Source organism: Carlito syrichta, unplaced genomic scaffold (genome assembly GCF_000164805.1).
Source record: "Carlito syrichta isolate Samal-C Ts95f unplaced genomic scaffold, Tarsius_syrichta-2.0.1 Scaffold303625, whole genome shotgun sequence".
NCBI classification, from domain to species: domain Eukaryota; kingdom Metazoa; phylum Chordata; class Mammalia; order Primates; family Tarsiidae; genus Carlito; species Carlito syrichta.
This window is the reverse complement of record NW_007247721.1, coordinates 887,661-899,580: the sequence shown is the minus strand read 5'-3', so window position 1 is coordinate 899,580 and position 11,920 is coordinate 887,661.

The window sequence follows — 11,920 nt, the reverse complement described above, 5'->3', positions numbered from 1 at the left end:
CGCTGGGTCCCTCTCCCTCCGCCCCCCCACTCCCTGCCCTGGGAAGGAACCCCAGGTCGTCAAGCCCGAGCTCTGTGTCTTGCTCTAGCAGGAGCCTCTGTATTTTTCTTTTAGTAGCCCTCGATTAGAAGTCACTGAGATGAATTTATCTCAGCGAAAACAAGATTGGCAACAAGATTCAAAAAAAAAAAGGGAAGAAGATAATTGTTGAAGCTGGGTGTGATGGGCACACAGCGTTCATTAAATTATTCTCTCTACTAAAAAAAACAAAAACAAAAACAAAAAACCTGGAGTGGTGTCCGCTGTGCCAGTCAGGTGTGCGCCCCAAGTTCTGCATCAACTGGGTGCTCTCCCAGGAGCCTAGGTCGCTCCGTTGCTGTAAGGAAGAGGGAATCGGCCCGCATCGGAAACGCAGCGGGTCAAAACTCCCGTGCGGCTCAGTAGTGAGGCGATGCCGGTGAATGACCGCCGCACTTCAGCCCACGCAGCATAGCGAGACTCCTTCTCTAAAATAAGACTTTACAAATTAAATTTAAGAAACTGCGTTATATCTTATTAGCTGAAAATGTAATTCTTCTTAGGGAGATATTTATCTTTAAGAAATATCTTGATGCGTACATTGAACCGAACATGAGCTCAGGAGCCTTGGAAGGGACAGCCAAGGCCACAAAAAGATGTGCCTGACTCTAACCAGCACTGCCTGAGAGATGCTGGAGGAGCTTGGTTTGCTCCAGACAGGAAGGGAGGAAGGGAGGAGAGTTGCTAGAGCGATCTCCTGAAGTTCATGGGTGATGCTGCAGAAGACTGACAAATGACCCTGGCTAAGAAATGGAGGAAGAGCATACCAAAAATTAGGATGCCTGATGTTCCTTCGAAAGCTGTCAAAAAAAAAAAAAAAAAGCCAGTCGTGGTGGCTCACTCCCATAAATAATCCCAAAACTTTGGGAGACGGAGGTGAGAGGATTGCCTAAGCCCACGGATTTGAGACAACTTGGCGACTTGGCGAGACTTCATCGCTACAATAAATCAAAAAATTAGCCGGGCCTGGTGGCGCTTGCCTGTAATTCCAGCTACTTAGAAGGCTGAGGCGGAAGGATCACCTGAACCCAGCAGGTCGAGGCTGTGGTGGCCTAGAGCGTGCCACTGCCCTCCAGCCTGGGCAACAGAGTGAGACTCCAACTCAGAAAAAAAAAAAGAGTTGTCAACTTTTCTGTAATATCAACCCCTCTTCTTTTTGATGCTCAATATACAGTGAAATCATGAATGCTTCCCAGGAGGAAGGGTGGATTGGTAGTGTGAGTATGAGACTTCAGCAAATAATTGAATTTCATTTCCAGGTCAACAAGCTACAGAATCAGGTTGGAAATCTTGAATCAAGAGGAGGCCCCTGGAATAAAGTTCCCATCCCCAAGACAATTTACAGCCATCTTGGGGAAAGCTTTGGGTGTCCACAGGGCAAATAGTTTTTATTAAATAATGGCTTTGTTGAGCTGTTATTCACACACCATACAATTTATCTGTTTAAGTTTGTGTGGTTTAACAGTTTTTAGTATACTCATAGAGTTGTGTGTCCATGACCACATTCAATCTTAGATCATTTTTATTACTCCCAAAAGAAACCCCTAGCCACCACTTCTCCACACACCCCTCCCCAAAATCCCTTCTCTCCCCAGCCTTAGTCAACTACTAATCTACTTTCAATCTCTGTGGATTAGCCTATTCTGGACATTTCATATAAATGGAATCATACAATATATAGTCTTTTGTGATTGATTTCTTTCACTTAGCACAATGTTTTCATGGTGCATCCATGCATGTACTCATAATTTCTTTTTATTACCTAATAAGATTCCACAGTATGACTATATTACCTTTTGCTTATTCATAGGTTTATGGACATGTGAGTTGCTTCCACTTTTTGCAATTAAAAATAATGCTGCTATGAACATTCATATGAAAGTTTTTGTGTGGAAATATGTTTTCATTTCTATTGGGTATGTAACTAGAAGTGGAATAGCTGTGTCAGATAGTAACTCAGTTAAACATTCTGAGGAACTGCCAGACTGCTTTCCAAAGTGGTTGCACCATTTCCCCCAGCAGTGTATGAGGGTTTCAATTTCTCCACATCCTCAGCAACACTTATTATCTATCTTTTTTATTACAGCCATAATAGTGGTATCTCTTGTGGTTTTGATTTTCATTTTCCTAATAACTAGTAGTGTTGACTATCTTTTCTGAGCTTATTGATCATTTGCATATTGCCTTTGGAGAAATATCTATTCAGATCATTTGCCATTTTTTTAAATTGGGTCATTTGTCATTATATGATTAAGATGTAAAAGTTGTTTTTTATTCTATATACCAATTCCAGTTACTTGCCGATGATTCACAAATACTTTCTCCCATTCTGTGTATTGTCTTTTCATTTTCCCTTGGTGTCCTTTAGAGCACAAACGTGTTTAATTTTGATAATATCTGTTTATTTGTTTCTTTTGGTGTCTTATCTAAGAACCCATTGTTTTATCCAAGGTCACAATGATTTATACTTATGTTTTCTTCAAAGAATCTTACAATTTTAGCTGTTATATTTAACTGTTTCATCCATCTTGTGTTAATTTTTTTATATTGTGTGAGCTACCGGTCCACTTCCATTCTTTTGCATATAGATATTATGTTGCCCTGTTGGTTGAAAAGACTATTCTTTCTTCCCTTGAATCTTAGTAAACATCAGTTGATGATTGATAGGAGAGGCTATTTCCGAACTCCATCTCTATTCCATTGGTCTACATGTCTATCCTCAAACTAGTGCCACACTTTCTTCATTACTGTAGCTTTGTAATAAGTCTTAATTAGGAAGTGGGAGTGTTCCCACGTTTTCAAGATAGTTTGGGCTATTCTGGATCCCTTGAATTTCCATATGGGAATTTTAGGATCGACCTGTCAATTTCTGTAAAAAAACCAGCTTGAATTATGATGAGGATTGCATTAAATCTGTAGATTGATTTGGGGAGTATTGTCATTTTAACAATATTAAATATTCTGATTCATAAACATGGAATATTTTTCTATTGACTTAGGTTTTCTTTAATTTCTTTCAGATAAGTTAGGTAGTTTTCAGAGAAGTAAGTTTGCATTTTTGTTAAGTTTATTTCTAAGTATTTTGTTTTTATGCCATTGTAAATTGAATTGTTTTCATAAATTCATTTTCAGATTGCTCATTACTGGTGTATAGAAATACAATTGATTTTTGCATATGAATCTTATAGTCTGTAACCTTGCTGGACTTGTTTATTAGCTCTAATGAGTTTTAATTGGATTCCTTCATATTTTCAATATGCAAGATTATGTCATTTATAAAGAAAGTTTCACTTACTCCTTTGATATCTGGCTGTCTTTTATTTCATTTTCTTGCCTAAATTCTCTGGCTAGAACCTTCAGTACAATGTTGAATAGAGGTGGCACAAGTGGATGTCATTGTCTTCTCCCTGATCATAAAGGGAAATCATTCAGCTGTTTACATTTAATTATGATGTTCGCTATGGGTTTTTCATAGACTCCCTTTATCAAATTGAGGAAGTTTGTTCTATTTCAAGTTTGTTTTGTTTTGGTTTTTTATTGTTTCATCATAAAGAGGTGTAGAATTTTGCCAAATGCTCTTTTTGTGTCTACTGAGATAATTATGAGATTTTGTCTTTTATTCAAATGATATGATGTATATATTGACTTTCAGATATTCAACCAAACTTGTACGCCTGGGATGAATTCCACTTTGTCATGGTGTACAACATTTTTTAATACATCACGGGACTTGGTTTGCTAGTATTTTGTTGAAGATTTTTGCATCTATATTGACAAGAGATATTAGTCTGTAACATTTTTTTTCTTGTGATGCCTTTGTCTGATTTAATATCAGGATAATAATAGCCTCACAGAATGAGTGGTATTACTACTACTACTACTGCTGCTGCTGCTGCTGCTGCTGCTGCTGTTACTGTTACTACTACTACTACTATTTAAATCTTTTTAGGTGTTATAGGTGTATTCAGATTTCTATTTCTTCCTAAATTCATTTTGGTAGCTTATATTCTTATAGGAATTTTTCCACACCATCTTAGTTATCTAAATTGTTGCCAAGCAATTACTTATATTCCCTTATAATTACTTCTATTTCTGCAATGTATGTAGTAATGTCCCCTCTTTCATCCCTGATTTTAATAAATTCAGTTTTCTCTTTTTTATTGGTCAGTCTAGTCAAGGTTTATCAATTTTTTTTCTGAGTTGAAGTCTCACTCTGTTGTCCAGGCTGGAGTGCAGTGGCACGCTCCTGGTCACCACAGCCTCCACCTGCTGGGTTCAGGTGATCCTTCCACCTCAGCCTTCCAAGTAACTGGAACTACAGGCATGCACCACCAAGCCTGGTTAATTTTTTTATTTATTATAGAGATGAGGTCTCACCAAGTTGCTCAGGCTGGTCTCGAACCCGTGGACTCAGGCACTCCTCTCACCTTGGCCTCCCAAAGTGCTGCAATTATAGGTGTAAGTCACCATGCCTGGTCAGTTTATCAATTTTGTAAACAGTTTTTTGATGTATGTTATTTTGAAGCATGTGTGATAATTTAATAATTCATATTTTTATGTTATTTAAAGAAACTAAGAAGGAGAGTAAGTATATATTTATAGAGCTTGTTATATTAATCTTCTTTTTTTTTTTTTGAGTTGGAGTCTCACTCTGTCGCCCAGACTGGAGTGCAGTGGCCGCTCCCGGGCACCGCAGCCTCGACCTGCCGGGCTCCGGCGATCCTTCCTCCTCAGCCTTCCAAGTAGCCGGAATTACAGGCATGCGCTACCACGCCTGGCTGATTTTTTTTATTTATTGTAGAGATGAGGTCTCGCTGCCCAGGCGGGTCTCGAACCCGCGGGCTAAGGCAATCCACTCACCTCAGTCTCCCAAAGGCGCGGGATTACAGGCTGAGCCACCGAGCCCAGCTTATATTAATCTTCTAATTTACTGTTTCTGGTTCTCTTTATTTGGTCTGATGTATTCGAGTTTCCACCTGCTGTTATTTCTTTATTCCAATATAACTATGCTCCCACCCACCTCCTTTGTCTTGTTATTGCCAGATAAATTACATTTCTGTATGTTATAGGCCTCAAAATACAATTATATACATGTTGTTTTATACAGTTTCTTTTTAAATCAGTTAAGAAAAGAAAGAAAGACCTGGCATGGTGGCTCATGCCTAAATTCCAGTACTTTGAAAGGCTGAGGTGAGAGGATTGCCTTAGCCCATGGATTCAAGACCAGCCTGGGTAACTTGGCAAGACCTCATCTCTACAATAAATCAAAAATTAGCTGGGCATGGTGGTACATGCCTGCAGTTCCAGCTACTTGGAAGGCTGAGGCAGAAGAATCGCCTGAGCCCAGCAGGTTGAGGCTGCATTGGCCACGAGCATGCAACGGCACTCCAGCCTAGGCAACAGAGGGAGACTCCAACTCAAAAAAAAAAAAAAAAGAAAGGAGAAGAAATATACATTTATATTGTCTTTTATAACTATGCAATTTTATTTACCTTTGCTCTTTGGATTTGTTTTTGTTTTGCAAGGATTGAAATTATATTGTGGTGCTACTTACTTCTAACCTAAAGAACCTCCATTAGTAATTCTTGTTTGCCTCAAATTTTCTGAGTTTTTGTTTTTCTGGCAATGTCTATATCTTGTCTTCACTTCAAAGGATAATTTTGCTGAATATAAAACACTTGTTTGATTTGTTTTTTCTTTCAGCATTTTGAATATGTTACCCATTGCCTTTTGACCTCCATTGTTTATGATGAAAAGTCAGTTGTTGATCTTATTGGGGTTCTCTTTGTATGTGATGCTTTATTTTTCTCTTACTGTCTTCAAAATTTTCTTTGTCTTTCAGCATTTTTAGTATGATGTGCTCAAGTGTGGATATATTTGTGTTTATTTTACTTGGAGTTTGTTTAACTTCTTAAATTTTTAAATTAATCTTTTTCATCAGTCTGGGAGAGTTTTCAGTCATTGCTTCTTCAAGTACTTTTTCTGCTCTTTTCTCTCACTGCTCCTTCTGTTGTTTCCATTATGTGTATGTTGATGTGTCTAATAATGCTCCCCCCCACCCTTTTTTGAGGCTCTGTTTATTCTTTTTTCTTTTTTCTCTTTGCTCTTTGGATAGCATAATCTCTATTGCCTATCTTCAAATTTGCTGATTCTTTCTTCTAATAGTTCAAATCTATTATTGCGTCTCTCCAGTGAATTTTTTATTTGAGTTATTGTAGAATTCAATTCCAGAACTCCAGAGCTTTTAAAAATAGTTTCTCTCAATAGTCTCTATTTGATTGTCTCCATATCTTCTTTTATTTCTTTTTAGCATGATTTTATTTAGTTCTTTGAATATACTTATAATGACTGCTTTGAAGTCTTGGTCTGTTAAATCTGAAATCTGGGTCTTTCCATAGGCAGTTTCTGTTATCTTCTTTTTGCCCTGCTTTTGGATCTTATTGTCTTTGTGTACCTCATGATTTTTTGGTTGCAAGATTAACTTTTTAATTCATTTATAGCTAAATATATTTTAGCAATGCTGATACCTGATTTCTCTTCCCCCATCTCTGGGCTTGTTTGTTTGCTTGGTTGTATTTTTGGTTTTTGTTTTTGCTTTTTTGGTTTTTGTTGCTGTTGTTGTTGTTTGTTTTTAGGGACCTGGATAGGTTCTTTGAAATATTTTCCCTCTTCAGTGTGAAGCCTCTGATATGACTGCTTAGAGGATACATCTGTGGGCATGCACACACTCTAGGATGTCAGTGGTTTGAAAGGACTTTCTTTGACTGTCTTTTTCCCAGGTCTCCTTGTTAAACTGTCTGCCTCTGCTGTTATCATACCCAGCTTTTAGCCTCCACTAATAGAGCTTGTTGCTCTATTTTTTAAATGATGCCCTGGAACTACACCTCAGACCAACTCCTTTGCAGAAGTAGCTTTTGAAGCAATTTTTGAAGGTTGGTCTCACCATAGGAGGGCTCTTCTAAGCTGTCTTTCCCTTTCCCCATAGTTCTCTCTGGTAAACTAACTGGCCTACAATTCAACTTGCTGTTTATAATTGGTTACCACAAAAACTTCATTATTTTCAGAGCACAGTTAGACTTGAACTTCTCCACACTCCTTTTTTTTTTTTTTTTTTTTTTGAGTTGGAGTTTCACTCTGTCACCCAGACTGGAGTGCAGTGGCTGCTCCTGGCCACTGCAGCCTCAACCTGCTGGGCTCCGGTGATCCTTCTGCCTCAGCATTCCAAGTAGCTGGAACTACAGGCATGCTCCACCACGCCTGCCTGATTTTTGATTTATTGTAGAGTTGAGGTCTCACCAAGTTGCCCAGGTGGGTCTCGAACCTGCGGGCTCAGGTAATTCACTCACCTCGGCCTCCCAAAGTGCTGGAATTACAGGCTGAGCCACCGAGCCCGGCCCCCCACTCTCCTTTTCAAATAAAGTAAGTTTATTTTGGGAGAGTTTTGAAGCTCTCAGTTCTTATGGACTAACTGCACATAATTTCTGAGTCTCTGGTATGGAGGGTAGGACAGGATCCCACTGCTCTCAGTAATACCCAGATTTGTCAACAAGTTTCTGGGTAAGAGCTGTAGCCTCTGGTCCTCTCAGCTACCTCTCCCAACATGAAACCTCTGCCCTATGAGCAAGTAAGCTGGGGTAAACAATAGGGGGCCCAATATTCTCAGCCTGCCATACCTGGGATCAAGCCTCTGCTCTATGAGTAGAAACTGGGTAGAGGAAGGGAGTCCCCAATTTCTCAGTGGCACTCACCAGGAATTTAGTCTTTATAAATTGGGGTAGAGGGATGGGAAGGGTATGGATGGTGGTGAGAAATACTAGGGGTAAACTGCTTTAGTAGTAAGATACCATATCTTTTGATTGGGAGCTGAGAGAAGAGAGAGCCTCATTCTCTTGGCCAAACCCACCCAGCTTAGAGTCTCAGTCATTGCTTCGAGATGGGAAGAGAAAGGGAGGGAGCAGGTAGTAGCTCAAGTGCCATAAACTCTCCCAGTTCTTACTGATATTTAATAAGTTTTCTTGAATAAATGTCTTAATTTGCTGTATGACCTTAGGGCAATTCCCAGAGACTTTAGATAGTTGTTTTAAAAATCATTTTTACTAGTTATCATTGTTTTGGGGGGAATGGGTTCACAGAGCTGTTCATGCTACCATTACACAATAGAGTCAGACACAGGGATTCAACAAAACATACTCTAGATTTCAGCAGTCCAGGAGACATTGGAATTACACTGTGGGCCCTTTCTGGGATCATTTGAATTAAGCATGATGTCCAGATACCAGTCTGAGTAAAAAACTTCCTGGAACTGAGAGCCTCGTGATAAGTGCTAATCTGCTCTGAAGCTGAAGAAAAAGATCCATTCAGATTCAGCATATTCATGGAGAGTACTGGGGAAAACATAGGAAAGTGGGCACACAACTTGGAAATCTGACTTATGGCCTATGACTTATTTTTCAAAGTTCCTGTCCTGAGCAGACCTTCCCACTCCCACAACGCAGTGAGCATTCAGATGTCTGCCTTCCTCCAAATCTGGTCTCAAGAAGCAGATGTTCCCTCTCCCACCTGTTAGGAGCTTTCAAGTTTCTTCTCTCCCCTAGATGGAACTCTTCCCCGGTGAGACAGCATTATTCGTCTCCACCCCCACACCATAAGTGGATACTCTAGTGTGTCGATCTGAAAGTCCTATTTTCTGCCCCATTATCACCACAGCCAGAACCCAGACCCACACGAGAGGCCACCCAACTCTTACAGCCAGGTTCTCTAATCCTGCTACCATCCCCGCGGTGGGCCCAGTGCCTAGCCACAGAGTATCAGCTTCCCTAGACCTAGGCCCATCTGAAGGTGTGCCCCTGCCCAAACACAGCAGGTCTCAGCACTCCAAGCATAATTCTTTAGTTTCACTTGCCTGGCCAATTCCCTGAGGTGAAAATCCCCTCCTCCCAAAGGACAGGCGCCAGTGTCCCCTGGGGCTTCACAGTGCCCTAGCCCATATAGTTCCTTTCAGGGAACATTCCCACTGGTCCTAATTATTTTACCCAAAAGAGATGATTTAACCTCAGAAGGTTTTCACTAGTTAGGTATCAGCTGAAAGTGATAGAAACTCTATCCAAATTATCTTAAGCTTCAAGAGGATTCTGGGGGGTGACTCAGAGAACGAGGGAAAGATAAGGCCTTGGACACTAGCCCCGGAGTGGGGAGACAGCACCTCTCTGGGAGGTCCTGTCCCCACTTCTCCTGATCTGCTTCCGGTCTTCAACCTTCCATCTCCTCTGCCTGTGGCTGTAGAACCAGCTAGAGGGCCATCCTCTTCACATCCCCTTCCAAAGAATAAATCAATTCTTTCCGTGGACATTTTCTGCAGTCTGCCCTTCCCATGGTCCCATTTCTGTTGTTCCATCAGGTACTAACTGCCCAGCCACTGCATGGCTGTGGCCAAGGGGTCCTCAGGGTGACACATCCTCTCCTTCCAAGGACTCTGCTCAGTTCTTGTGTCCTCCTGCCTCATAGATGATCCTTCTCCCTCAAAATCACCGCAGCCTCTTGCCACTCCAGAAAGAGGACAGGGGCAGGGATGCCTCAAAGTGGTTTTCAACCCCGGCTACACATGAGAATCACCCGGAGAACTTTACAAAATACCAAGCCCCCAGCCCTAAGCTAGATTCATTAAAATAAGCCTGTAGGCATCAAATGCCTGCGTTGGTATTTTTTCCATAGGAAATTCCAAGGCACAGCCAAGGGTGCAAAACATTGGCATAGGGACTGCAAGGTATCCCAGGTAAAGATAGTGAGGCTGAACTGGAAGGGGTACTGAGATGCACCCTCCAACCTCAACACATACACAAGGTCCTGTTGTCATGATTACAATCCTAGCACCCTAGAAGCAACAGTAGCTCATAGAAGCCCCTAGCTGCCAGGGAAACCTTACACTTTGTCCCTGCAAAGCATTGTCACTGTATCTCAGTTTGAAACTAGTTGCTAAGGCCTCACCTGGGGCAGAGAGCCAGTGTGTTGCTAGTTTTGAAGGTGCTTGGCAGAGGTGCTGGCTTCTGATCGCTGGGGTTGAGGGGCAAGCAGCCTCTCAGAAGAGGTTTTCCTGGAAAGGCAGAAGGGTATTTCTGGTGGAGAATCTGTATTTTTGCCCCTCCCTGCAGGTCACTGTGGTCTTAGGGAACCCTCTCTCCTTCTGTTTTCCAAGGGGAAGCACCTGGAATCTTGGGGTGGAAAGGGGAAGAGGAGGTAAAAAGTAGGCGATGCAGTCAGATACACCCAGAGCTGACCCCAGAGCCTCAGTAGCCTTCAGATAAGCTTGCAGTCATTCTTCTTGAGAAGAGTTGAGAAGGTGGCTGACTCAGAGCACTGATTCAAGCAACAGTCATTGCTTGGCTACTATATACTGTGAAAAGTCAAACGGAGGAAAATATTGACAGCAAACATAACATATATAAAGAGTCACTATGCTAACAAGTTTTACAGATCTATAAGAAACACATAAAGCCTCTCAAAAAACAATGTGAATAAACAGAGAATTCCCCAAAGACAAAAATATTGATAATTAATGAAATGTTTAGCCCAGCGGAAGCAGCAGCTCCTGTAGGCTGTTTCTGCCCACTCTGTGTTCTTGAGAATGGTCTCTTCTTTGCTTAATAAAGCTACTGGCTTGTCGTGCTACTTTGTAAAAAAAAAGAAAAGAAATGTTTAACCCTTGCTAGGAACCAAAGAGTCATATTAGAAAACCATTTCCACTACCAAATTAGCAGATATTCATTTAACATATAACATCCAGTCCAAACATTGGTTCGAATCATTCCCCCTCCAGGAATAGCAGATTCGTAGACAGTGCTTCCCTGCTAGTATGGTTCTCACTGCTCGCATTTCTCCACTTCTTCTGAACTAGGTATTTTTATTTTTTAGTTGGAGTCTCACTCCGGCACCCAGGCTGGAGTGCCGTGGCACGCTCACAGCCACCCCAGCTCTGACCTGCTGGGCTCCGGGGATCCTTCTGTCTCAGCCTTCCAAGTAGCCGGAACTACAGGCGCGCGCTACGACGGCTAATTTTTGGTTTATTGTAGAGACGAGGTCTCGCCAAGTTGCCGGAGCTGGTCTCGAACTCGCGGGCTCAGGCAATCCACTCGCCTTGGCCTGCCAAAGTGCTAGGATGACAGGCTGAGCCACCGAGCCCGGCATGAACTAGGTATTAACGTTCCCATTTTGCTGATTCAGAAACTAAGACACAGAGGTCAAGTCACACTGCTGATGTGCAGGGTGCCTGCTTCACGGCAGGTGGAAGGGGAAGTGAACATAAAACCTTTCTGCCCAGCAGGTCGAGGCTGCGGTGGCCGGGAGCGGCCACTGCACTCCAGTCTGGGCGACGGAGTGAGACTCCAACTCAAGAAAAACCCAAACCTTTCTGAATATGAAACCTTAGTGCTTGGAATCACCTATTGACAGCTGAAATATATTCATTCCTTTCCAGTTCGTAATCCAGCTCCCAGGAATCCATCCTAAGAAGAACCAGAGTTGAGCCATTTTGTTTTCTGCAGCACGTGTGCAATGACAGCGCATCCATTATGATGTTGGGCTTCGGCTGCGTCATAATGTACACTTAGTGGGATGGCAGTGGGGGCTCGCTCAGTTTTTAACGTGCCACACTGCCCTTTTGTTTTCTACAAGGGTGTACAAAAGCCACGTGCCTTTGTGGTTTGTGGGCTCGGTGCTGAGTTTCCAGGACACTGGGTCCAGGCAGTCGGGGCGGGATCTGGGTTCGGGGTGGAGTGTCGGCTCGGGCGCAGCATTCAGGCCGGGGCCCCTGGAGGCGCCCGGGCTCTGCGCTCCGGCGAGCGAGGAG